Below are 25,859 nucleotides of genomic sequence, written 5' to 3' on the forward strand. Positions count from 1 at the left end.
GAGTTGCAACTGAGCGCCGTTTTTCCCCGAGGCATGCCGGCACACGTCGCACACGTGCAAACTATTATACTGAGAGTCTACTCAAGACCTTAGCGGTCCCTTTGATGTTAGAGTTCTGGTCGGTGGAAAGGCTTCCGCAGCGCCAAATGCTTCCCTAGGTTTGTTACTTGTCCTGAAGTCAGGAGCTTTCTTCAGTTTGGTTAGATATTCTGGTGAACTGTTTTGACGAATTAAAATTTTTTGCCCTGTATAAATGTGGAAAATATATCACAGGTTGTATGTTATTCAGGTTCGTTACCAACTCTTATATCTCATACGTAGATGGCTATGAATAGTTATTGTTCTCAGTGGTGAATGTTGCAAAATAATAATAATTTAATATATTGATATCTTATTGCACTGTGTACTTAGTAAGCTTCGTTCGAGTTCATTCCACTGCTCATATGTTCGCATAATATGTGTGACGTTGTAGATGGATCCAAGAAAACTGTTGGCAATACTGGCTGCTACAGCGTGTTCAGTATTCATAATGGCTGCCAGCTGGGAGCAAGACGTGTGTGATGCTGTGACGCTTGAGTCCCCTGTAAAATACTTTAAAGCTAACAAAAGTGGAGAAAAATTAAGTAGAAAATCTAAACCAAATTGTTTTAAACGTTTACAGTAGCCTACGAGATTAGAATCCACAGTGGACTGTGGAAGACGTGAAAAAGACCGCGCAGCTGATCGGCGTTTCTGTGTACAGTGTTTACGCCGCTCGCTTGGAATTTTAACTCCACGGAAAATCCAAGTCTCCAGCGAAAGATCGATGTGTCAGCTCAGCACTCGCCGTAAATAAAACAGGAAGGGCCTTAACACGGTATGGGAATAGGATCCTTGGCGTATTTGATGATGATAATAATAATAACAATAATAACGTGTACTTTACTTTATATTCGTAACCGCCCTCTACCTGCAGAATTGTCATGAGAGGATCATGAGTTCGTTTCTACCTTCCGAATGATGAGACTACAATATTTACAACATTTCTGGAAGCATTGTATTTTGCAATCCCACTCACGGGTGGGTTTTTCAGCTTTTTGAACTGTGAGAAACTGCCACTGACAGTCGTTGCACGGGAGCGGAATCGTATACTTATGTTGTAAGTCTCCATGTGCCTCACAGAAATTGTATTATGAAATAAAAATAAGTCTTGCTTCTCTTGCCTCGGTATTCGTCAGTAATCTGTAGGTTTTACATGGTCAATAAAGGAATAAATAGGTATGGTACTTAATCAAAGTACAGCTATGTGAAAGGAAGTGATTTCGTTTGATGCTGCACTATTTCAGAATGAAGTACTGTACTTGTCAGATGGACGCACGGCGTTAATGATAAGCTGGTTGTGGCGGAGATGGAGAAGAACCTTGACTGGACGGGAAGGGGGAACAGAGGATGTGCTCATATGCGGAAGGATACTTTTCCTAAGCTCTTGAGTTGAATTTCAGTATAGTGTCTACAACAAAACAGCCTTTACTTAAAAACACGCCTCGTATAAAAAGTTTGATACCTGATTGCAAGATGACGATGGTGCTGGTTGCAGCATGTCAGATGAACAAATTATTGCCGCCTGTTCTGTAGGTAACAATGACATTTATGGTTAATAAAAAAAAAAAAAAAATGAAAGTTGAATTCCAGCAAAAGTAAGTAACGATTCATATGGAATCAGTGGTACAACTGGAGAAATGTAATGGTAACTTTTTACTAAGAGCATCTGAATGAAACAACTCTAGGGGCCGATGACCTTCGATGTTAGGCCCCTTAAAACAACAAGCATCATCATCATCATCAGAAACAACTCTAGCCGACCTGATGTTGGTGAAACACGTACAACTGTACCTAGTGTGCTCAAATGCCATACAAAATTTCAAACAAAAATGTACACAGTATTTCAGTAAATGAAAATTACTGCAGTATTGAGTTTCAGTGCCTGAAAAGTGTTGTTTTATTTCTCGTTTGTGTCAAAATAAAAGTTTATATAGATTTCGTGGCTTTTATTCATGTATTAGTTTTTCATTATGCCTTTGCTGGCGAGATGTAGTGTTTACAGTGCACTATGTCTTCTGGTATGGGCTAGAATAAATTTGACTGGGCGAGTTGGCCGTGCGTGTAGAGGCGCGCGGCTGTGAGCTTGCATCCGGGAGATAGTAGGTTCGAATTCCACTATCGGCAGCCCTGAAAATGGTTTTCCGTGGTTTCCCATTTTCACACCAGGCAAATGCTGGGACTGTACCTTAATTAAGGCCACGGCCGCTTCCTTCCAACTCCTAGGCCTTTCCTATCCCATCGTCGCCATAAGACCTATCTGTGTCGGTGCGACGTAAAGCCCCTAGCAAAAAAAAAATTGTTACTTTCATTGCCCTGTCTCAGTCTCATCCTTGGCTTTGACAATATGAAAGTGACTGAGGTATGAGCGATGCTAGTAATACCATTCCTTATGCAGCAAGTCCCTGTTACGAATGGTGTGAAAATAAGGGTCAGTTGGTGGATGCATTTCAGTGGGCTTGGCAGACTGATATGTAATAGCAACTTCTGGCTCGGTGAGGAAAGCAGCGGGAAACTACCTCACTCATTTCCCTAGTGTGCCTCTTCAGTGATGCCTAGGCTGTTTATGACAGCTGTTGGCGGAGCTGTGGAGGATCAAACCAGCCTTCGGACTGAATACCCAACATACCTAGTTTTTCATTAATCCCGGTCACCTCCAGTCCCATCTACTATTGTTCAGATACATGATGTTCTTATGTATGAGATTGTCATGTTGGTACAAATGCTTAGTTTTCATAAACGTAGAATACAGTATGACAACATATAGCGGAAGTTTCTTCGTAATTAATTCTCCTTGTATAGTAGGTTGTGTTGTTCTCAGACAATAGCATACATCAAGAGAATAGCAACAGAATACAGAAAGTTTCCAAATTCTGTCACGCTGAACATCAAATACAGTAGAACCTCGATAATTCGAAATCGGTTAATTCAAAATCACGCCTAATTAGAAGCATCTCTCATTCCCGGAAATATGAGGTATGATTTTGCATGTTATTTAAATTGTTTAATTCGAAATACGGATAATTCGTAATTCGAAGAACAATGTCGGTCCCATTATCGAAATTCAGACTTAATTCAAAACTGCCCTTACATTAAAAAAAAAGTTTTTTACAGAGTAATTTCAATTCAAACTCTGCGTCATGAAAGAATGCGTCTTCCAGAACATGCAGGGCTAGCTTTCCACACTTTCACTCACTTCGGTGTGTACAGTGTGCTTCATATTTGTTAAGTTCGAGTAAAATCTTAATTCTTTTTTTTATTCAGTGTTTCACGGAACGCCACAATATCGTGTAGCAGGCAGTGTGCGGAGAAGCAGAACCTGCAAACACTGGCAATGGCGAAAAAGCAAGGCTCAAATAATCAATTTGTACGCACCGAACAATATTGTCAATGCTGATGAAAGTGCATTTTGTAAATGCCGAGCCCAAATAGAGTTATGGTTTTAAAGGAGAGAAATGCTAGCCAGGAAATAATACAAGGGTCATTGTACAGTGTCGCAGTGCACACAGGAGCGAGAGACTTCCTTCCCTCGTCATATGAAAGTTTGATGAGCCACGATGTTTTAAGGGTGTGCAAGTACAAGGCATATAAAAATGCAAACAGTACAGTAATCCAAGAGATAAAGCATTTAAACAGTGGGGCCAGCATAATTTTTCCTCGTCTTTGAATCATGTTTTTTTTTCATTGAGTGAGGTTATGTTTGTCATTGTTTTATTCAAGTGCATTATGACAATAATGTAAATGCACCTTGTTGGATACATTTCAGAAATAGCGTTTTCCATGGCATTTGAAAGGTTTAAACTGAGAATCAAGGTGATTGCATGCATTCATGGGTCTTAGAATTGTTTGTGACGCGGCGAGTTGGCGGTTAATTCGATATAACGTAACTCGAAGTCCGATTTTTGTGTCCATACGTCTTCAAATTAACGAGGTTTTACTGTACTTTGGATGAAACATTTCCAATAGTTTCCAAGAACAGCTTGTATAAAATATAACTGGTACCTATATTGACTTATGGTTAACACATACCGGATCAACAAAGATTTGTCTTCAGGCAACAGAAATTAAGTTCCACCGTTCTTGTCTACAAAAAACAAAAATGGATAAAACAGAGAATGTGGATATCCGAGAGCAGTTTGGAATTGGAAAGAAGCATACTTTCACTGCAGTGTTCCTGAGAAGGGCCCAGGCTTGGGATGATAGCAAAAATTACAACTATTCAGTAAAAGCCAGTCCATTTTAAAAAATACAACAAGGAAATACCTTTAAACATAACCGACCTAGCAACATGCTTTATCAGAACACCCGTCAGTTGAGGCCTTGACATGGGAAAGGTAGCGAGTCATAAAATGTGAATTTTACAGAAGGAAAAGAATAGTTTTTCCAACATTCTGAAGCAGATATTACTAAAAATAAATAGTGTAAAATCAAGGAGTAATCCATTCATTTATTTTACACACAAATTTATACTAATTATGATTCAGCCACAAATTGTATGATAAAATGCGTTGTGAAAAATCAGTGTGTAATCAGTTTGTCAGCTGACGTGTGTGTTTCAATTGGAAATTTCACAATAAAACAAATACTGTCCAAATGTCAATTGGGAAGGTAATGCAAATGCCAGGAAGCATGACCAAGAAATGGCAAATAAGTTAATATGGGAAGGACAGCTGATTTAGAAAGTGATGGAAACAACAAGAGGTAAGAATATCATACCTGTAGGGTTGCCATACGTCCTAGAAAACCGGGATTGTTCCGGATTAGAGGTATAAATAATGTCCCGTCCGGCTGACTAAAATTCCTGGATTTTTAAAAAGTAATCCCTTTACTCCTAAAAGAAATACAATTTAAACTCCCGCCCTATCTCTTAAAACTTCGAGTAAATTGTATGGTCGAGACTCAAGAAGTATCCATTAAATTTTACCTTATCGATCTTATCCATGAAGTAGTCAAAGTAAACTATCGAAGTATCGCTTCTTTCTACATACTTCCGGTGTTACAGATTGTTTTCAATAAGAATACTGGAAAGAATCTTGTTCTATTCTATGTTCGAAGAAGAAGAATCTGTAGGAATCGATTAAATTCAGTGTGATATTCTGACTGAGTGAATATTTAACATTTTTAAGCATGGCATCGAAACGGAAAACGAAATTTAAAGATGAATACACCAAAGATTTTCCTTCAATAAAATGAGGTAGAAGTGAATATGAAGCGAAATGTAAACTTTGCAAGTAAGTTTCTTTTATTTTTTATATAAAAATAGAACAAATGATTGGTGAAAGAATTTCGTTTGGGGTTTACAGTTTACCTGAAGTCAGACTTGGAAATTAAAAAAAAATTCTGTACAGTTGCTATTTTTCGAATGTACACGGGGGGGGGGGGGGAGTGACATCAAAGATCACGTAGGTACAGTGAAGCACAGAAATTCCGTAAGTTCTGCGTCCTCCAGTAAGCAACTGACGAATTATTTCAGTAACAATAAGTCAGAAGAAAGAAAAGTAGCTGCTGCAGAGGCAACGTTTGCTTTTCATTCAGTACGGTCAGTATGGTCCGCCTCTGTGGTGTAGTGGTTAGCGTGATTAGCTGCCACCCCCGGAGGCCCGGGTTCGATTCCCGGCTCTGCCACGAAATTTGAAAAAGTGGTACGAGGGCTGGAACGGGGTCCACTCAGCCTCGGGAGGTCAACTGAGTAGACGTGGGTTCGATTCCCACCTCAGCCATCCTGGAAGTGGTTTTCCGTGGTTTCCCACTTCCCCTCCAGGCGAATGCCGGGATGGTACCTAACCTAAGGCCACGGCCGCTTCCTTCCCTCCTCCTTGCCTATCCCTTCCAATCTTCCCATCCCTCCACAAGGCCCCTGTTCAGCATAGCAGGTGAGGCTGCCTGGGTGAGGTACTGGTCATACTCCCCAGTTGTATCCCCCGACCAAGAGTCTGAAACTCCAGGACACTGCCCTTGGGGCGGTAGAGGTGGGATCCCTCGCTCAGTCCGAGGGAAAAACCGAACCTGGAGGGTAAACAGATGATGATGATGATGACGGTCAGTATGGCCCATCACTCAGACAACTCCACCACGCGTACGAGCAAGTTATTCCCAACTATGTTCAACGATTCGAAAATTGCAAAAATATTTTCCAGTGCAAAGACAAATACTGAAGCAGTAGTAAATAATGTAATTTCGCCTTTAATACAAGTGGTTGTGAAAGAAAATATTTCCAAGTGTGATTTTGTTAACATTAGTACAGATGCTACCAATCATAAGCATCATAAGATATTTCCTGCAATTGTGCAATATTTTGACAAAGAGGAAGGTATCCAGTTGAAACTATTAGATCTGGTTGAGTGTAGCAATGACAATTCTGAATTAATTCATAATGTTATAGGACACAATAACACCAGTGAGAAAATTAGTGCATATGGGGGCGATAATACAAATACAAATTTTGGGGGTCTGGCTAGGAAAGGTGTAAACAATGTTTTCACAGAATTTAAGTCCAAATTAAGCAGACCAATTGTAGGGGTTGGGTGTCCAGCCCATATTTTCCATAATGCCCTACAAATTGGTGCTGACTGTCTACCTGTAGATGTTCAGGCTTTAATAGTGAAAGTGGACAATTACTTTTCTACGATATATATACTGTTAGAGTTTCATCACGCATGGAATTTTGTGAATTTCTTAATGTTGCATATCAAGATCTCCAAAGACATTAAAAACAAGATGGTTAAGTTTATTTCCGGCACTTGAAAGATGTTTACGTATGTTTCAGCCACTGAAATCTTATTTCATGTCACAAGACAAATGTCAAGTTCTCCTGAAGTCTCTTTTCTCAAATGAAGTTGGTGAGGCTTATTTCTGGTTTCTCATGGCACAGATGAATCTGTTTCAGAAGTCCATTGCCAGGATTGAAACAAAAGAGATTTCAATAAATGAGGTTAGGATGGTATTACAGGAAGTAATTGACACTTTAACAGAAAGACAGAATGCAGGTTTTGTTAGTTCAAAAGTGAAGGATTTCCTACCTGACCTACAAAAAGCACAATGTCAGACGTTACGAGATGAATGTACAGTATGTCATTTTATGAAACAACTATTGAATATCTGTTGAAATGGAGTGAGTCTCTGTCACAATTGCAACATTTTGATTGGTTGCTTCTACAGATGACAGTTACATAGGATCATGTAGAATATTCCTTCAAATGGCTACATGAGCATAGTAACTGTAAATTGAATGAGAGCATTTTGTTTGATCAGGTTATGCAATTAAAGTATTTTATGAAAGAAAATAAATCAAATGAAGAATTTATTGGTTTTCTAGCTAGCAAGAGGCGGGTACTGTTCTTTAAAAGCTGTATGTCAGAAGAGCAATGCTCCGAAATGCTGAAAATAGTCCAGTTTTACTTCTCTCTTCCTGCACACAATGCTAATGTAGAGAGAGTGTTCTCACTAATGAATGCTCCCCGGACTGAAGAAAGAAATAGGTTACCTATATTTGTTATCAATTAGGGCCATTCTTGACATGCAATATAATATGGCAAATGTAAGTTGTGTCCGCCTCTGTGGTGTAGTGGTTGGTGTGATTAGCTGCCACCCCCGGAGGCCTGGGTTCGATTCCCGGCTCTGCCACGAAATTTGAAAAGTGGTACGAGGGCTGGAACGGGGTCCACTCAGCCTCGGGAGATCAAATTAGTAGAAATGGGTTCAATTCCCACCTCAGCCATCCTGGAAGTGGTTTTCCGTGGTTTCCCACTTCTCCAGGCAAATGCCGGGATGGTAGCTAACTTAAGGCCACGGCCGCTTCCTTCCCTCTTCCTTATCTATCCCTTCCAATCTTCCCATCCCCCACAAGGCCCCTGTTCATCATAGGTGAGGCCACCTGGGCGAGGTATTGTTAATTCTCCCCGGTTGTATCCCCCAATCCAGAGTATGAAGCTCCAAGGCGGTAGAGGTGGGATCCCTCTCTGAGTACGAGGGAAAAGCCAACCCTGGAGGGTAAGCAGATTAAGAAAGAAGGAAAGAAAGAAAGATAGAAAGAAAGAAAGAAAGAAAGAAAGAAAGAAAGAAATAAGTGTAAGTTGTTCTGAATTCTATACATTAATCACCAGTGTCAAAATGTTGAAATACCTTGACTCTGTACAGTCATAACAAAAGTACAACTGCAATAATAAAACATAACTTTTAATATATTGTAAAGAGTTTCACATTAAAAGAATGCCAAATACTAGCCTACATTTGAACTTATTTGAAAATATCTATTTGTCCTGTTTTTGTGGCAGACAGTTATGGCAACCCTACATACGTGGTGCTGGTAAAATCAGATGAGAGCAACCGAAGTATTAGATTGTATTAGTGATCTTGAAGCTGTTTTTGCCGTAGTTAAAAATAAATGTGATGTGAGGGAGTATTTGAAAAGTAACTATGATCTGTGGAAAACGGTAAATAAAAATGTAAACAGACTCTGGGATGGGTTTAAAGCAATTGTTGAGGAATGTGAAAACAGGTTAGTACCTTTAAAAGTGGTAAGGAATGGTAAAGACCTACTTTATTATAACAGAGAAATAGAGAGACTAAGAAGGAGGTGCAGATTGGAAAGAAATAGATTTAGAAATGGCTGTGGAAGTAAGGAGAAATTGAAGGAAATTGACTCTAGCAAAGAAATAAGCTAAGGATAACATGATGGCAAGCATATCGAGGACCTGGATGCAATAACAGCATTAGTAGATTTAAGTTGGTTTGAGAAACAGGAAGTCAAAGTTTTAAATTTGAATAACTAAAATATAAATACAAATATAAGGTAATATGGTACATAAACATAATATTTAACAATCAGATAAGACATTCTAAAGTTTGTACTCAAATATCTTGAATGGATACAGGATAAAACGAGTTAAATTTTCTTAGTATATGCTGCTATTGCATGGAACTCCGAAATATTATATCAACGCAGGTTTTGAATAATTACATTAGCTGAATTTGGATGATATATTGAATTAACATGATTTTCGTTCTGTTTAATTATTCATTTCGCTCATGCATTGTTACAATGGGAATAACTTTCAGAACTTTCTGATTCACGGCTCACACACAAGACATTTCCATACCACTCTACATTTTCAGGTTTTAAGTACTTCGCTAAGGAAAGTGTATCACTCTTCTTTTGTGCTTTCACACCTGGCTTATGTATATTACATAACTGTAAATCATTGTAAGACAAAACGTCTACCTTTTTATATATGAACACAAATGGCTGAAAGTTGGAAAAGTATGTCTGAGACCCAGATACAATGTCATTCTTGTAATGAAGCCTCACATATCTCGGTATTGAAAATGTATACGCTTTTGCAGTAGGTAGTGTTAGAAACATGTTTTATAATATTTCTCTTCCAGTTACTGGTGTTCTCTCTTCCTTTTCTTTCTTCTACACCTAGGGTAAAACTTTCATCCACCTCCTCTTCATCAACAGACACATCTGATTTATTACAATGTGAAAAACTAGATTGAGTGTGTCCCGTGCATCATCTCATTAGCTCGCGCCATTTTCTCTTACACTGTTGATGCAGGATCGCTCTCAATTCTTGCAACAAGAAGGTAGCGCACGCCGTTCATTTCTGTCATCTCCTTACTTCTAGAAGCTGCGTACAGAACTAAGGCATTTCTTGTTGGATAACAGGATTTTGAATATGATGTTTATCCAATAAGAGCATAAGCTTCAATGTTTTCCTCAGTCACTAAATCAGACGGTCGCCCAGAACGAGGGTCGTCTTCAACCCCAAAAATTACCCCCTGGATCTCTTTGTACCAACGGAAAATTGTTGTCCGATGTGGTCAGTCTTTCACCAGCACAGGAGTAATTTCCTCAAGGCACTGGTCAACAGTTAATCCACGCGAAAAATTGAAGTGGATAATTGCGCGATATTCACCTTTAGACACACTGACATCTTAACCTACTTTCAATCCCACTGCTTGGTAACAACTGCTGTCTTCTAGACCGGTTTCACTCCTCTTTTTGTCCCTTACCATAACAGGGGTGTCCAGCCAACCGTTTTTGCGTATTGCAAAACTTTCCTAGTGCCCTTTGTAAGTTACAAGATTGTGAGCAACTGCAAATTGACCTCCATAATGTTGTGATATGGACAGTAGGCAATGGTATGATGGTAAGCGTGGTTAAAAGTAAGGTTGTGAGTTTCACAAAGAGGAAAAGTCCACTCAGTTTTAATGACTGCGTTGATGGAGTTACAGTGATCCACGTAAGGAACTTTATGTACCTAGGTGTTAATATAAGGAAAGATCTTCATTGGGGTAATCACGTAAATGGGCTTATAAATAAAGGGTACAGACCTCTCCACATGGTTATGAGGGTGTTTAGGGGTTGTAGTAAGGAAGTAAAGGAGAGGGCATATAAGTCTCTGGTAAGACCCCAACTAGAGTACGGGACCCTCACCAGGATTACTCGATTCAAGAACTGGAAAAATCCGAAGAAAAACACCTCGATTTGTTCTGGGTGATTTCAAAGAAAAGAGTAGTTACAAAAATGTTGCAAATGGGCTGGGAAGACTTGGGAGAAAGAATACGAGCTGCTTGACTAAGTGGTATGTTATAGATGTTGATTCCCATAGGGAACCTGAAACATTTGTTCCAAAAGAGTAAACTTATAATACCAATATAAATGGTCCGTTATTGGACATTATAAATCTTCCAGCCAACTCACTCCCGGCCGCCAGCGCCTCACCCCAGTGTACCAAGTTGGGCTCATCAGTTGGCAAATGGCACACCCACCAAGACGCATGGCCAGCGCACACCGTGGAGGCCACCTGGAGCCACCAGCAGTGCCAGTGCACTATGAGAGACTCTGTCTCATTACCAAAAATTGATGCCTGCCCGGCCATCAGATGATAATAGATGTTGATTCCCATAGGGAACCTGAAACATTTGTCCCAAAAGAGTAAATTTATAATACCAATATAAATGGTCCGTTATTGGACATTATAAATCTTCCAGCCAACTCACTCCCGGCCGCCAGCGCCTCACCCCAGTGTACCAAGTTGGGCTTATCAGTTGGCAAATGGCACATCCACAAAGAGCATGGCCAGCGCACACCGTGGAGGCCACCTGGAGCCACCAGCAGTGCCAGTGCACTATGAGAGACTCTGTCTCATTACCAAAAATTAATGCCTGCCCGGCCATCAGATGATAATAGATGTTGATTCCCATAGAGAACCTGAAATATTTGTCCCAAATGAGTAAATTTATAATACCAATGTAAATGGTCCGTTATTGGACATTATAAATCTTCCAGCCAACTCACTCCCGGCCGCCAGCGCCTCACCCCAGTGTACCAAGTTGAGATCATCATTTGGCAAATGGCACACCCACCAAGACGCATGGCCAGCGCACACCGTGGAGGCCACTGCACAGGCCACTTGGAGTCACCAGCAGTGCCAATGCACTATGAAAGACTCTTGTCTTATTACCAAAAATTGACGCCTACCCGGCCAGTAGATGATATAGATGTTAATTCCCATAGGGAACTTGAAATATTTGTCCCAAATGAGTAAATTTATATTACGAATATAAATGGTCCGTTATTGGACATTATAAATCTTCCAACCAGCTCACTCCCGCCTGCCAGCGCCTCGCCCCAGTGTGCCAAGTTGGGCTCATCAGTTGGTAAATAGCACACCCACCAAGACGCATGGCCACGGGGATGGCAGCTAATCACATTAACCACTATACCACAGAAGCAGACCTAGTTTATATTCATTCTTTAAAAACGACTTATACCTGTCTGGGAGAATGATTCAATATTTATTTCAATCCAATTTCTGAGTTTTTATTATTGAAAGATTTGTTCTTTTTTAGTCCTATTAATTTTGTAAAGGATGTGGACTAATCCAAGTTGTTTAAATTATTTAGCTCATTTTTGAGTTCTTCGATATTTCCATTTATTGCATCTTCATTTTAACTATATTGCCCCCTAGCCATTTTCTAGAATTTTTGTTTTGTTGCCTTGTGGACTAAGTGCGATATTATTTACTCGACGGTATAAATTTCATGTTTATGGTTCTAAATAAATTCATTGTCCGTTATGCCTCTTTGTTACTAAATAAATTCTAATTTGATTTTTATTTTCCTTTCTATCCACACTGAATGCGTACATTTTAGATCTTAAACCAACAAAATCATCCGTAAATATTCCACAGCATTTGTCTTTCATTTATCTGAGTACTTTTCTATTTACTCGAATCATGTTGTATATACATCATTTTCAGAATAGTCGCTTGTATCAAAATGATCTATCGTAGTTTTATTTCATAAACATCCTCGGTTTTTTGTTGTCAAAATTTCAATCCAATTTCTGCGTTTGTAATATTGAACGATTTGTCCTTTTTACGTTCTATTAGTTTTGTAAAGGACGTGTATTTATCCAAGTTGTTAAACTTTTTAGCTCATTTTGAGATCTTCGATATCGAGATTGTATACTGGATCTTGTTCTATTTATATAGATGAAAAGTGCATCTTCATTTTGAAAAATCCAAATTTTGATATTGGGAAACGATATAGACATAGATTTTTATGTTAATTTAATTCAAAATTTTAACCAGCCAGCGAAACGCACGCGCACGGACAATTTAGCTCAATTTTGAGGGTAAACGATCGCGCACGGAATAACAACTGTGTCCATAATCTCTATATATTCTTTCCAAAATTCCGACAGTTTTCGCCTGAGATGGCTTTATGTATCTACTCCAGTACAATTTCCAGGTAATTATAAGCCACCGGCGCAGTTAAGTCACCACACTAGCGGTTAGCAAACAAACACCGGTCGGTACAGCCTATGAATCGGTGTGAAATAGACAGTTACCAAAAGCAAATGAAAGTCAGAAACAAAGATACGAAAATTACACCAATCAAGAACTTACCATGCGGCCCATAAAATCACCCAGAGGAAATGGATTAAATTCCTTGTTTCGGCGTTGAACCATTGGATAATGAAAGATAACTCTTGATTAACTTTTCAAAAACTTTAATCAAGGAATGAAATCTTATCATTTAACCAAAACTAACATCGTCCCATCTGAGAGAATAAAATTGTTTAGTTTGAAAATAAACAGTGAAAAAAAAGAGAATAACACAGACTGAAAACGTAGACCTATCAGGTAATAACACTGATGGAAATCATTAGCTAAAAAGAAATGGCTCTAATTCATAACACCAAATTCATTACAAGAAAATAATACGAATAAAAACTTAAATTGATACAGAAAGTGTACACGGGCCCGTTTGTTAACGTAACTAAAAAGAAATTAAAACTAAAGTTTAAACCTTGGGAAAACCCACTCATTTGATCAGTTTAATTGAAATAGTTAGCAATATGAGGCTTCGCAGAAACATAAAACTCTAGCCCAATTAATAAACTACAAGGGCAGAAATTCAAGCCACGAGCGATAATCACACAGAAAAGCAGGAGGAAACAAGAAGAGACCAAGCGAGGATAGGGAAATCTTTCACATCAGTCGAAAATACATCAGTAATCTTAGGTCACACAACCAACACGCAAAACCCACCGGCAACAATCCACAATCCCGCGCCAAAAGAAAAGCGTTGCCATGGCAACCCAAAAAACACGCCGCGTCCCCCAATAAGGTACAAGGCACAACCAAGGCGAGAAACCCAGAGTAAACCTAGAAATTCACTAAACATAAAATACCGGAAAAACAGAAGAAGCAAGATTTCCTTTTAAAAGAACAAGGAAACTAGAATTATATGCTACCGCAAAACCTCGCACAGAATAAAGACAACAGAGTGCCGCGACACAATTTGAATTTACATGATTAATTAACGGGTGAAAATGATGGTTAATAAGTAAAATCTCCTTATTTTCATAGTCTTTACATGCCTATAAGCTTGATATTTTAGTAGAAATAACCACACGACCGTCCGGTTTGTAGTTTCCCAAAAAAAGTTAATTTCACTAACTTCATGAAATAGTTAATTTCAAAACACGGATCACATGAATTTCCTCGCAGTTTCATAATCACAGGATATAACTTGCCAAATGATGAACCACTTACTTGAGTGAAGCAGACGCTCAGCGAAGATGAGTTAGATCCTCACATACTTACAGACGCTTACTGAAGAGTTTGGTTTCCCAGGACAGAATTAGTTAAAACCATTTACTAATAGGACGATGCAGAAGATAAGGTAAAACGGGTTTCAAACCCACATCTCAAGTCCCTCACCCGGGGTCTATTCTCCAACATGACGCCAACATCTTGAGAATCCCTTTAACGCAACTGCACGCCATGACTCCCAACAACGAACTGTTTTTAGTACAAAATGGCGAGGCTTGCTCCCTCAGGCAGTAGCCGCGCTCCGATAGGTAGAAGAGCGCGCGGGGAGGGGAACTCAATTGTGGGTGATTGACGGAAGATAGCAGCACATATTAGACGAGGAATGAAACAGTCCACACCATACATAAATGCGAGAATGTATTGACGTTGTCATTAGTCCACAATAAGGCATATAAATAATGTTCAATGAGTATCACTAAAACACTTAGTGTACGAGGGAAACCATACGCTTAGTCGTATAGAATAATTAAGTTTTTTCTACGGCGATATTACCAGTTCAAAATAGGTTCTCAGGGTAGGGTAAATTGCGTTACACCGTAACAGCCCTCTCCCCCCGAAGCCTAGTGTATTCACTGATATAGCTTCCAGTTCAGTTTAGTGGTCAAGAAGTAAGCTAAATTTCAAATCACGTCCACATTAGATAGAGACCACAAATGACGACTTCATGTAAGCATAACAATAACACACTGACCTTGAGTCATTTTAATATCACAATCCTCACTTCAGTTCAAGTTTGTGGTGGCTACAGTTTAGTAAACAGATCACGCTTCCCCCAAACAGGGTTCCAATTTACCTAACGTTTATAACAGCTAGGTTTAGCTGAATTTACACTCTTTAGGCAGTGCGCTTCTAGTAAAGCCTGTTACATATTACAATTCACCCGTTTAAGGAATATTAAGTATTTTATTACAGGTTAGGAAATAAATATTCTCTAGGTTTCCAAGAAATGCAATATCTCGCCCATTTCCTTTTGACCTAATAGTCAAACATATAAGCAAAAGAAAAGGAAAAATCACAAGGAGAGAAACAAGTCCGGTGATACATACAGTAAAGAAAATTTATAAAATCAATAATAAATCACACATAGCTTAACTTAGTAGAAGGCGGACTCAAGACTAAATCGTACCAATTGACCCACCAAACTAAATTACACAAGAAAACAAATTAGGTTTAACTAAAGTAGGAACGAACCTAATAATCTACCAGCACCCCAAAAATCACAAGATTACTACACATAATAGATAGACACAGGCAAAGGTAATTTTAGCCCACCCTACTCCAAAGGTGGAACATAAATGTCAAGCTTACAGTACTTACCTCAATGTACCAAATGGTTCAGTACACTAAACTTAAACGTAGGAGGTGAATGAGAACAAAGGACGTGACATCCACTAAGGTTTTCTACCTATACAGGTAGCCACAAGGAGAACAATCAATTCACGTGCTCCACCGGAGAACCCTTACCACTATAAGAAAAATCCCCCAAACCAGCAATATACCAAGATACAATCCCCCAAAACACAGCTTTACTTAAACACCCACAGACGGATAAGATGAGTAAGAACCCCCCTTTTTTTTAACAGACTGAGATCTACAGATCAGTGAGCCACTGGTTCATTAATTTTTAAGAACCCACCATGACTCAACGCAAATAACTAATTAGACCATTAAGGATGGCAGATTTTAAATCATAAGTAATTGACCTCGCATAACCCAGAAGAAGAGATTATTCGAAAAGGGACACATCAAGCAGAGCAACTACCGACCAGAGCACAAACATAGTGAAGCCATAACTGAGTTAATGGTAACTGCCTTTCCAAGCAAAGGAAACCCTAGGTAGAATGAGTTGGAGACCTCTAGTACTATCAGGTGTAGGGAGCGCAACAGTTTGTCATCGACAATCATTCCGCGGGGGTACACTAAGCAAGGAACAAACTAGTACAGAGGTAAGTACCTTTCAAGAATTGATGGATAAGGCTTCAGGAGGACATAACACGGAGTCACATAACCAACCCACATTGGAAGAGGAAAAACTAGAACACCTTCCACAATAGTACATCCAATTAAAACAAAAAAGGTAATGAGATACCTCAATTAGATGACTACTGGGGACGTGATGGGCAATAACCCAACATCGCACATAACCGATAGCCCAAGGAACCTCGCCACTACGCGGTTATTTAAAAATAGGTTATATCCGTAGATACACACTGCTGCCCATGAGTAAGCAGGACCACTTCCCCACCAACAGGAGAGTGGAAATATTACATATACATAGTAGGTAACGATGTTGGTGATAATAATTTACTAGACAACATGCAGAAGAAAGGATAAATTCCACTAAGGGATCATCAAATTAATAGGCAGGATGACTCCAAAAGGTGATAGCAATAACACGCTCAACAATCCAGAATGCAGAACGGTAAGCAGACAAATCAACGATAACTACTAATGTTAGCAAATTAACCAAAGGAAAAATAACCATAGAAGGTAGGATTAACAAAATTGAACTTTACAATATTATAAGTGGAAATAAGGATGACATCAGGGCAATAGGTTATGCGGGTAATTACAATTTTCACTCACCAAGTCCATAACATACCATACGAGTTGCAGGCACAATCTGCTTAATTAATTTCCATCTTCACAAAGACACAATGGTTCAATCAAAGGTGCTTAAACACCCACCAGAGTGCAATAACACAACTAATATTGACTCATAGAATCCTCACAGGAGCAATGGTAACCAGCACCAAGAGACAATATAACAGGGTCCCTCTACCACGACATGCCACACAGCATCTTAACCAATTCATGGTGCAAAACCACACCACCACCAAATTCAGGACTAAGAAACCAAGCACAAAGGTAAAAGAAGATAACTTCTCAGGCTACAAGTCCATGTATTGACTTTTCTACTCAACGCAATATCAATAGATGGAAGATGGTTACTGTCAACACCGCAACATACACTCCACAACTCGCACAGAACGATAAGATCAACAAGAAGATAGTAAATTCAAGAAAATATTTCAGTAGTGTGGCGATAATAGTAATGCGTGGAATAAAATACAACAAGATCCACGAACATCATAAAGGACAACCTAATACCACCCATAGAGGAAGAGTAGTTTTAAAACAGGACAAAATTTCAAAACGATGGTATAATACATTCAACCAAAGGAAAACCATAAGCCAAATAAGGAATAAATTAAGATTACTAAGAATAGAGGTACTACTGTCAGTTCTTAGAATAATTATCAAAGGGCAACGCATCATTAGATATGAAGAGGGACTGAAACCAATAGCTAGAGATGAAAAACCCCATAAAGATCCAAGATCCATGCACGAAGCAAACGGTCTACCAACTCCGACACAGGTTAACAGACCACCCCAAAGGATTTCACCAAAACAAAAGGATTGCAGAAACTGATCAGCGGTAAGTAACTGTGTTAATCTTCGAAGCTTAAACAAATGGCACTCAGGCACAGTTATTATTGAAAATCGATAGTAGCCCACAAATAAAATACAGAATAAGATATTAATCCTAATTTCAAAGAGATAAATTATGATAAGATCACCAACACCAGAAACAAGTCAAGGATATGAACAAAATATTCCATGATTAAATCAACCACCAGATAGTTAAAACTCAACCAATTTAAAAAAAATATATATTTTCGAACAATCACCCAGGTGACAAAATTAAAACGAGCAACCAATAGTTCAGAAGGCTACCAACTACATACCCTGCACAGGAGGATAAATACATATCAACAGGACACGGTCATAACATTTTTGCAATACCACAGTATGAGTATCAAGGATGACAAAAGGCAGACTCGAAGAATTCATTATCAAATCCTACTCACAGCCAAGGCAGAATTGACATGATAAATAAAAATATAAACCCAGAAAAGGTAAGATATTAGGTGTACAGCTCAGGAAACTTATTGGTAACAAACCCCAAGAAACAGACATGTGATAAATTCCACACACCACCAAACCACCATGTTCACACCTGAAACATCAGGAGAACCAAAACAAATAGAAGCATAACAACCTTAGGTTCCAAAGTCACAGAAACATGTACCTAAATGAAACTGGCAAGTACGCTTACAATAAACCGTAACGCGTTAATTGTTTAATTAACTCACTGAAATGCAGTTCTCAGTTGTATGTTGATTCCAGCACACCAGGTGCTTGACAAAACAGAAACCCAAAGGAAGGGAAACAGTAGAACAGTACTGTACATCAACCAGGTTTAATTTGAGACAGATGGACACGCCTAATTCTTTTAGCAACCGGGTCACTCACTAACATAGATACCGGGGACAGAAATTGCAATACGGTGCAAGGACCTTGATACCTAGGTGCCAGCTTGGCAGAAAATTTATTAACAGCTTTACTGATGGGATAACATTTAATGAAGACTGAATCGCCAACCTTCACTCTAGTTGATTTCCTACCCAAATTGTACCTTTTCTTGGCTTTCTCATATGACACGGACAGGTTTTTCTTTGCTTTGTCCCAAACCTTCCGAACATCATGTGGTTTAGAGAGATCAGGCAAAAGATCATCAATGGCAAGCACATTTGACATTGGGGAATATGGAATGTAAGAAAACATAAGGGACATGGGCGTTTTTCCATGAGACTCATGGATTGCAGAGTTGAAAGCATGAGCTAACCAATGCAAACAGGAGTCCCACTTCGATTGATTATTGTGATGATAGGCTATCAACGCAGACTTCAAATTTCTATTTACTCTTTCAGCATAAGATGGGTTTGGATAATAAGGAGTGGTTGTGACATGTGAGATACACAACTCGAAAAGGTATCTTTTAAACAGATGACTGGTGAAAGCACTGGCATTATCAGAAACAAGGAACTTGGGAGGGCCGAAAGAAGCAAAGATATAATTTAGACAGTTAATAGTAGTCCGAGAAGTGGTAGACCTAGTAGGAAAGATCCAAGTGAACCGTGAGAACGCATCGACACACACAAAGATATGGGTGTTCCCCTGAGAAGATCGAACCATTGGTCCCACGTAGTCGATGAATAGTCGCTCCATCGGGCGAGAGGCTTGTGAGGATGATAACAAACCTACACGGTTGTTCAAACTAGGTTTATTGATGGCACAAATTTTGCATGATTTAATCATGTTTCTGATGTCACAATCCATCCTTTTCCAAATGAAAAACTGCCTAATTTTCTGCCTTGTCTTGAACATACCTAAATGACCTCCAATTGGACAGTAGTGATAATACTTGAAGATAATCGGTATTAGCACCTTGGGCACAACAATTTTGAAACTATGGTCTCCTCGACCCTTACAACACAGGACACCCTTGACAAGAGAGTAAGGCTTCACAAGAGTTCCATTATTAATTTTGTCGATGATCTCACTTAATTCAGGGTCAGATTTCTGATGATCTTCAAATTCATGGTAAAGTAAAGTTAGATTAGTAAGGATGGCACTAACTCCAACGAGATTACTTTCATCAAAATTTACAACATCAGATTTTTCCTTAGGACAAGGTTCCCCATCAAACATTCTGCTTAGACTATCGGCGATTACATTATCTGTACCTCTGATATGCTTAACTTGAAAATTAAAAGCAGAAATCCTAAGTGCCCATCGAGTGATTCTCCCAGTTCTTTTGGGCCGGTTCAAAACCCACGACAAAGCCTGATTATCTGTCTCCAGCTCAAAATTTACATGTTCAACAAATGGCCGAAACTTTTCGAGGGCAAACAGGACTGCAAGGCACTCCAACTCGTAAACAGTGTATTTACTCTCAAGATCAGTTAGGACTCGGGAGGCATATGCAACAGGTCTGCGTCCATCCTCGTACTCTTGCAGGAGAACACCAGCAATAGCCTTTCCAGATGCGTCGGTCTGAACAATAAAGCGTTTAGAAAAATCAGGTATGGCCAAAACGGGCGTTCGACAGAGCAAGTTTCAATTTCTCAAAAGCTTCTTGTTGAAGAGGACCCCAGAAGAACTTCACATCTTTCCGCCTTAAATGATTGAGAGGAGCAGCTACCTCAGCGAAATTTGGAATAAATTTTCTGAAAAAGTTAACCATTCCCACAAAACGGGCAATGCCTTTGACATCTTTAGGAGGCTGGAACTCACGAATGGCCTGTGTCCTGGATTGGTCAATGGAAACTCCATTTGAAGAGACAACGTGTCCAAGAAAGGACATACTCGGTTGGGCAAAGGCTACCTTAGATAGCTTAACGGTGAGGCCGGCTTTCCTCAAGCGCTCAAGAACTTCCCAAACATGGGTCACATGTTCTTCAAAGGTTTTAGAATATATAACGACATCATCAAGATAGTTAAAAACGCATTTAAATTTGATATCAGAGAAGATAGAATCAAGCAAACGAGTGAGAACACCAGCACCAGAATTCAAACCGAACGGGAGCCGGAGAAATTCATACAAATTCCAGTCAGTAATGAAGGCAGTAAGAGGTATCGACCGCTTAGATAAAGGACTTTGATAGTAGGCCTGGTTAAGGTCCAGTACTGTGAAAAACTTTGCCCCAGAAAACCACCCAAAGCAGGTGTGCAGGTCAGGTAACGGAATAGACTGAAGAACCACTTTCTGGTTTAATTTCCTATAGTCCAAAACAGCACGGAAGCCACCAGAGGGCTTGGGTACAAGGGAAACAGGAGAGGCATATGGAGAGGTAGAAGGACGGATAACCCCTTCCGCGAGCATTTTCTCAATAATCTTTTTTAATTCCAACATACGTGGAGGAGAGAGTCTATACGGGGGAGACCTCACAGGTTTGGTATCAGTTAGTTCGATATCATATTCAAGAACATCAGTTAGCCCTAATTTACTGGTGAATACTTCAGGAAATTCACTACAGAGAGCACGGATTACCTCAGCCTTTTCTTTACTTAAATGATCAAGTTTTAAGTTTTCAATACCACTACTTTCATCTGGTACAGACCCAGATACACAAGAGATATTAAGGGTACCCCTAGAACTCTCAATCAATTTAAATTTACAGGTGGGGGAAAATTTAAAAAAGAACATTTTGTCCTGAAGATCAAGAACTAATCCCGTTTTTGACAAGAATCCAGATCCTAAAATTACATTGCAGGATAGTTGGGATGCCACTAGGAAGGTAATTTTCCAAGTGAAATTTCCTATTCTTAGTTTTACTCTCGCAGTTCCTAAAATATCCAATTTGTTACCATTAGCTGCAACACATTTAATGCCAACGGGTTGCAATTCAGAAAATTTACAGGCACTCTTCAGACAATTATACCAATCAAAATCAATCAAATTCACCATACTACCCGAATCCACCAATGCAAGGACAGCTTCATTATTTACTTCCACCTTAGTGAAAGCACCATGGGAAGGAACGAGCCCATATATTTTATTACATTCAGGGGGACAAAGAACTTCATTCACATTGTTTGAATTCACCGAATTTTGAAATGCAGATAGTTTACCATTACCCTTTTGTCATTTGCTACGTCTATGGAAGGAGTTAGGGCAGGAATTTTTGGAATGTTGCCGAGAACCACACAAATAGCAACAAATATCCAGTTTTCTGTTCTTGGAAGGGCAAGAATTCCTGAGATGCTCGACAGAACCACATACAAATCATGCTTTAAGATTAGAACCATTACCAGATTTAGGACCCACTGGATAACTGGGATTAATAGGGGGAGGTAGGTGTACCGATCTGAACGCGTCTCCGTGCTTTACATCTTCTGCGAAGGAACACGCGGCCTCAAGTTCACTGAAATTAGTAGGACACCTCATAAGGGAAAGGTAAGACCGATAGGCAGGAGATATCCCTTTTAGTATACGAGTCACCATTTCTTCTTCAGGGACCGTAATTCGGAACACCTTACAAAAGAATTTCACATCAACAATGTATGTTAGCAAATTTTCATGAAGGTACTGAGTCCTGAAGCAATGCTGTGGAATGAGACTCTGAAGGGCTAAGGAGGGAATAAATTTATCAAGAATTAGTTCATGAAAATCATCAATTTTACACTTCTGAGAAATAGCCTCAGAAATTTCTCTCTTTAAAATACCTTCGCAATGGGAAAATAAGGCTCTATACATGCCTAGATCGTCAACAGAGTAAACACAAGCGGATTCCTTGATTTCTACAAGGAATCTTAGGAATCTTAAAGTTTCTTCGATCGAATTCACAGAAAAATTCTTAACTCCGTTAAACAGTTCCTTAAGGGAATTATGAGAAGGGGTAACGTTTAACCTACAGATAAGGCTTTCTAACACAGAAGTAGGAACACAGGTAGACTCTTGTTCATTAGTATTGGAAGCAACTCGGTTAGGATGGTTATTAGGGTTAGGACACAAAGGACCTTGTCTGTCAACCACAGATAACTTTTCTACCTCTCTACACGCTAACATCAGGTCTAACTCAGTTGAGATACTAGAGGCGAGACATAACAAACGTGTTAACTCACTAACATTTTCTACAGCAGGTTTAACGGTTAAAAGGTCTTGAATCCGCCCACAATAGTGGAATGATCTAGCCTTGAGCCGATCTACTTGGGCCTTGGTAGGCGTCACCTCAATAAATACATTTCTGAAGGATTGAATCTCCTCTACGTTACTTTTAATCTCAAGAATGGACTCACCGGAGTTGTTAACTTCTACCTTAGATAGATCAACCAGAACCTGGAGATGGGATGACAAACGAACAGCACATTCAGTAGCAGTGCCGTCAGTCTCCAAGCCACGAACCTGGAGCTCATACAGGAGTTCGGCTTTCCGCAAATGATATGGAAACAACACCGCTCGGGACATGATGAAAGAACATGAAACAGAGTCCAAAAGAATTAGGAAAGATACTTGCACTTCTTTTCACAATTATGCATATAGTTATCATACATAGTCCTCCCTCATAATCCAGCCATTCAACGCTGTCACAAGTACAATTACCCAGGGAAAAAGGGGAAAAGAGGACAATGGTTAGCAGCGCCCTCAAGAAAAAAAGGCAACCAGAGCTTTTTGCTACCACTTTACTAAGCCACCAGCGCAGTTAAGTCACCACACTAGCGGTTAGCAAACAAACACCGGTCGGTACAGCCTATGAATCGGTGTGAAATAGACAGTTACCAAAAGCAAATGAAAGTCAGAAACAAAGATACGAAAATTACACCAATCAAGTACTTACCATCACCCAGAGGAAATGGATTAAATTCCTTGTTTCGGCGTTGAACCATTGGATAATGAAAGAAAACTCTTGATTAACTTTTCAAAAACTTTAATCAAGGAATGAAATCTTATCATTTAACCAAAACTAACATCGTCCCATCTGAGAGAATAAAATTGTTTAGTTTGAAAATAAACAGTGAAAAAAAGAGAATAACACAGACTGAAAACGTAGACCTATCAGGTAATAACACTGATGGAAATCATTAGCTAAAAAGAAATGGCTCTAATTCATAACACCAAATTCATTACAAGAAAATAATACGAATAAAAATTTAAATTGACTACAGAAAGTGTACACGGGCCCGTTTGTTAACGTAACTAAAAAGAAATTAAAACTAAAGTTTAAACCTTGGGAAAACCCACTCATTTGATCAGTTTAATTGAAATAGTTAGCAGTATGAGGCTTCGCAGAAACATAAAACTCTAGCCCAATTAATAAACTACAAGGGCAGAAATTCAAGCCACGAGCGATAATCACACAGAAAAACAGGAGGAAACAAGAAGAGACCAAGCGAGGATAGGGAAATCTTTCACATCAGTCGAAAATACATCAGTAATCTTAGGTCACACAACCAACACGCAAAACCCACCGGCAACAATCCACAATCCCGCGCCAAAAGAAAAGCGTTGCCATGGCAACCCAAAAAACACGCCGCGTCCCCCAATAAGGTACAAGGCACAACAAAGGCGAGAAACCCAAAGTAAACCTAGAAATTCACTAAACATAAAATACCGGAAAAACAGAAGAAGCAAGATTTCCTTTTAAAAGAACAAGGAAACTAGAATTATATGCTACTGCAAAACCTCGCACAGAATAAAGACAACAGAGTGCCGCGACACAATTTGAATTTACATGATTAATTAACAGGTGAAAATGATGATTAATAAGTAAAATCTCCTTATTTTCATAGTCTTTACATGCCTATACGCTTGATATTTTAGTAGAAATAACCACACGACCGTCCGGTTTGTAGTTTCCCAAAAAAAGTTAATTTCACTAACTTCATGAAATAGTTAATTTCAAAACACGGATCACATGAATTTCCTCGCAGTTTCATAATCACAGGATATAACTTGCCAAATGATGAACCACTTACCTGAGTGAAGCAGACGCTCAGCGAAGATGAGTTAGATCCTCACATACTTACAGACGCTTACTGAAGAGTTTGGTTTCCCAGGACAGAATTAGTTAAAACCATTTACTAATAGGACGATGCAGAAGATAAGGCAAAACGGGTTTCAAACCCACATCTCAAGTCCCTCACCCGGGGTCTATTCTCCAACATGACGTTAACATCTTGAGAATCCCATTAACGCAACTGCACGCCATGACTCCCAACAACGAACTGTTTTTAGTACAAAATGGCGAGGCTTGCTCCCTCAGGCAGTAGCCGCGCTCCGATAGGTAGAAGAGCGCGCGGGGAGGGGAACTCAATTGTGGGTGATTGACGGAAGATAGCAGCACATATTAGACGAGGAATGAAACAGTCCACACCATACATAAATGCGAGAATGTATTGACGTTGTCATTAGTCCACAATAAGGCATATAAATAATATTCAATGAGTATCACTAAAACACTTAGTGTACGAGGGAAACCATACGCTTAGTCGTATAGAATAATTAAGTTTTTTCTACGGCGATATTGCCAGTTCAAAATAGGTTCTCAGGGTAGGGTAAATTGCGTTACACCGTAACAATTATCATGCGAAACCTGCCCCAGGTAGAACTTTCAATATGGGGAAACAGAAACGAACAAGTAGGTAGCTCAAGCTGTAAGGTGTTGGTAAATATTTAGGATTTGGTCTCTTAGAAGTGTCAGGGCCCGCATTTCCATGGTTCGAATCTCTATTTATTCCTTCTATAAAAACTGAGCAAAACGGGGATGAGTAGGTCGTTAGTGGATAGGCCACTTCGGGAAAAGGGAAGCGATGCGAAGTGAAAAATACCCTGGGGGATCACCCTGTAGGTCGTTAGCAGATAGGCCAATTCAGGAAAAGGGAAGCGAGGGGAAAATAAATGCGAAGTAAAAAAATCCCCTAGGGCCCAACGGGGGTTAGGAATCGAGCGCTGGCTACGAAACGGGCACTAGAGGGTTTCTCTGTAGAACTGGAATTTTGCAATATCTAAGAGCAATTTAAAAATAACAGGAAATAGCCTCTGGCCTACCTTCATAGTTTTTTCTTCGTCATTCATCAGCCGCTAAATTTTAAGTTGTTCCGAGTTTGGTTATTGACTTAATATGGGCAAAATGGTCCTTAACCTGCGTTTTTCCTCTGTATACCATTTTCAAACTAAATAGATATTTTAGTTAATAATCATTCTGTAATATACCTTATACGTGCCTTGGGAAATGATTATTTATTGTCGAGCATTAGCACAACTTTCAATCCAATTTCTGCGTTGTGATGTTGAAGGATTTGTTC

The sequence above is a fragment of the Anabrus simplex genome, chromosome 1 (assembly GCF_040414725.1).
Source record: "Anabrus simplex isolate iqAnaSimp1 chromosome 1, ASM4041472v1, whole genome shotgun sequence".
In the NCBI taxonomy this organism is placed as follows: domain Eukaryota; kingdom Metazoa; phylum Arthropoda; class Insecta; order Orthoptera; family Tettigoniidae; genus Anabrus; species Anabrus simplex.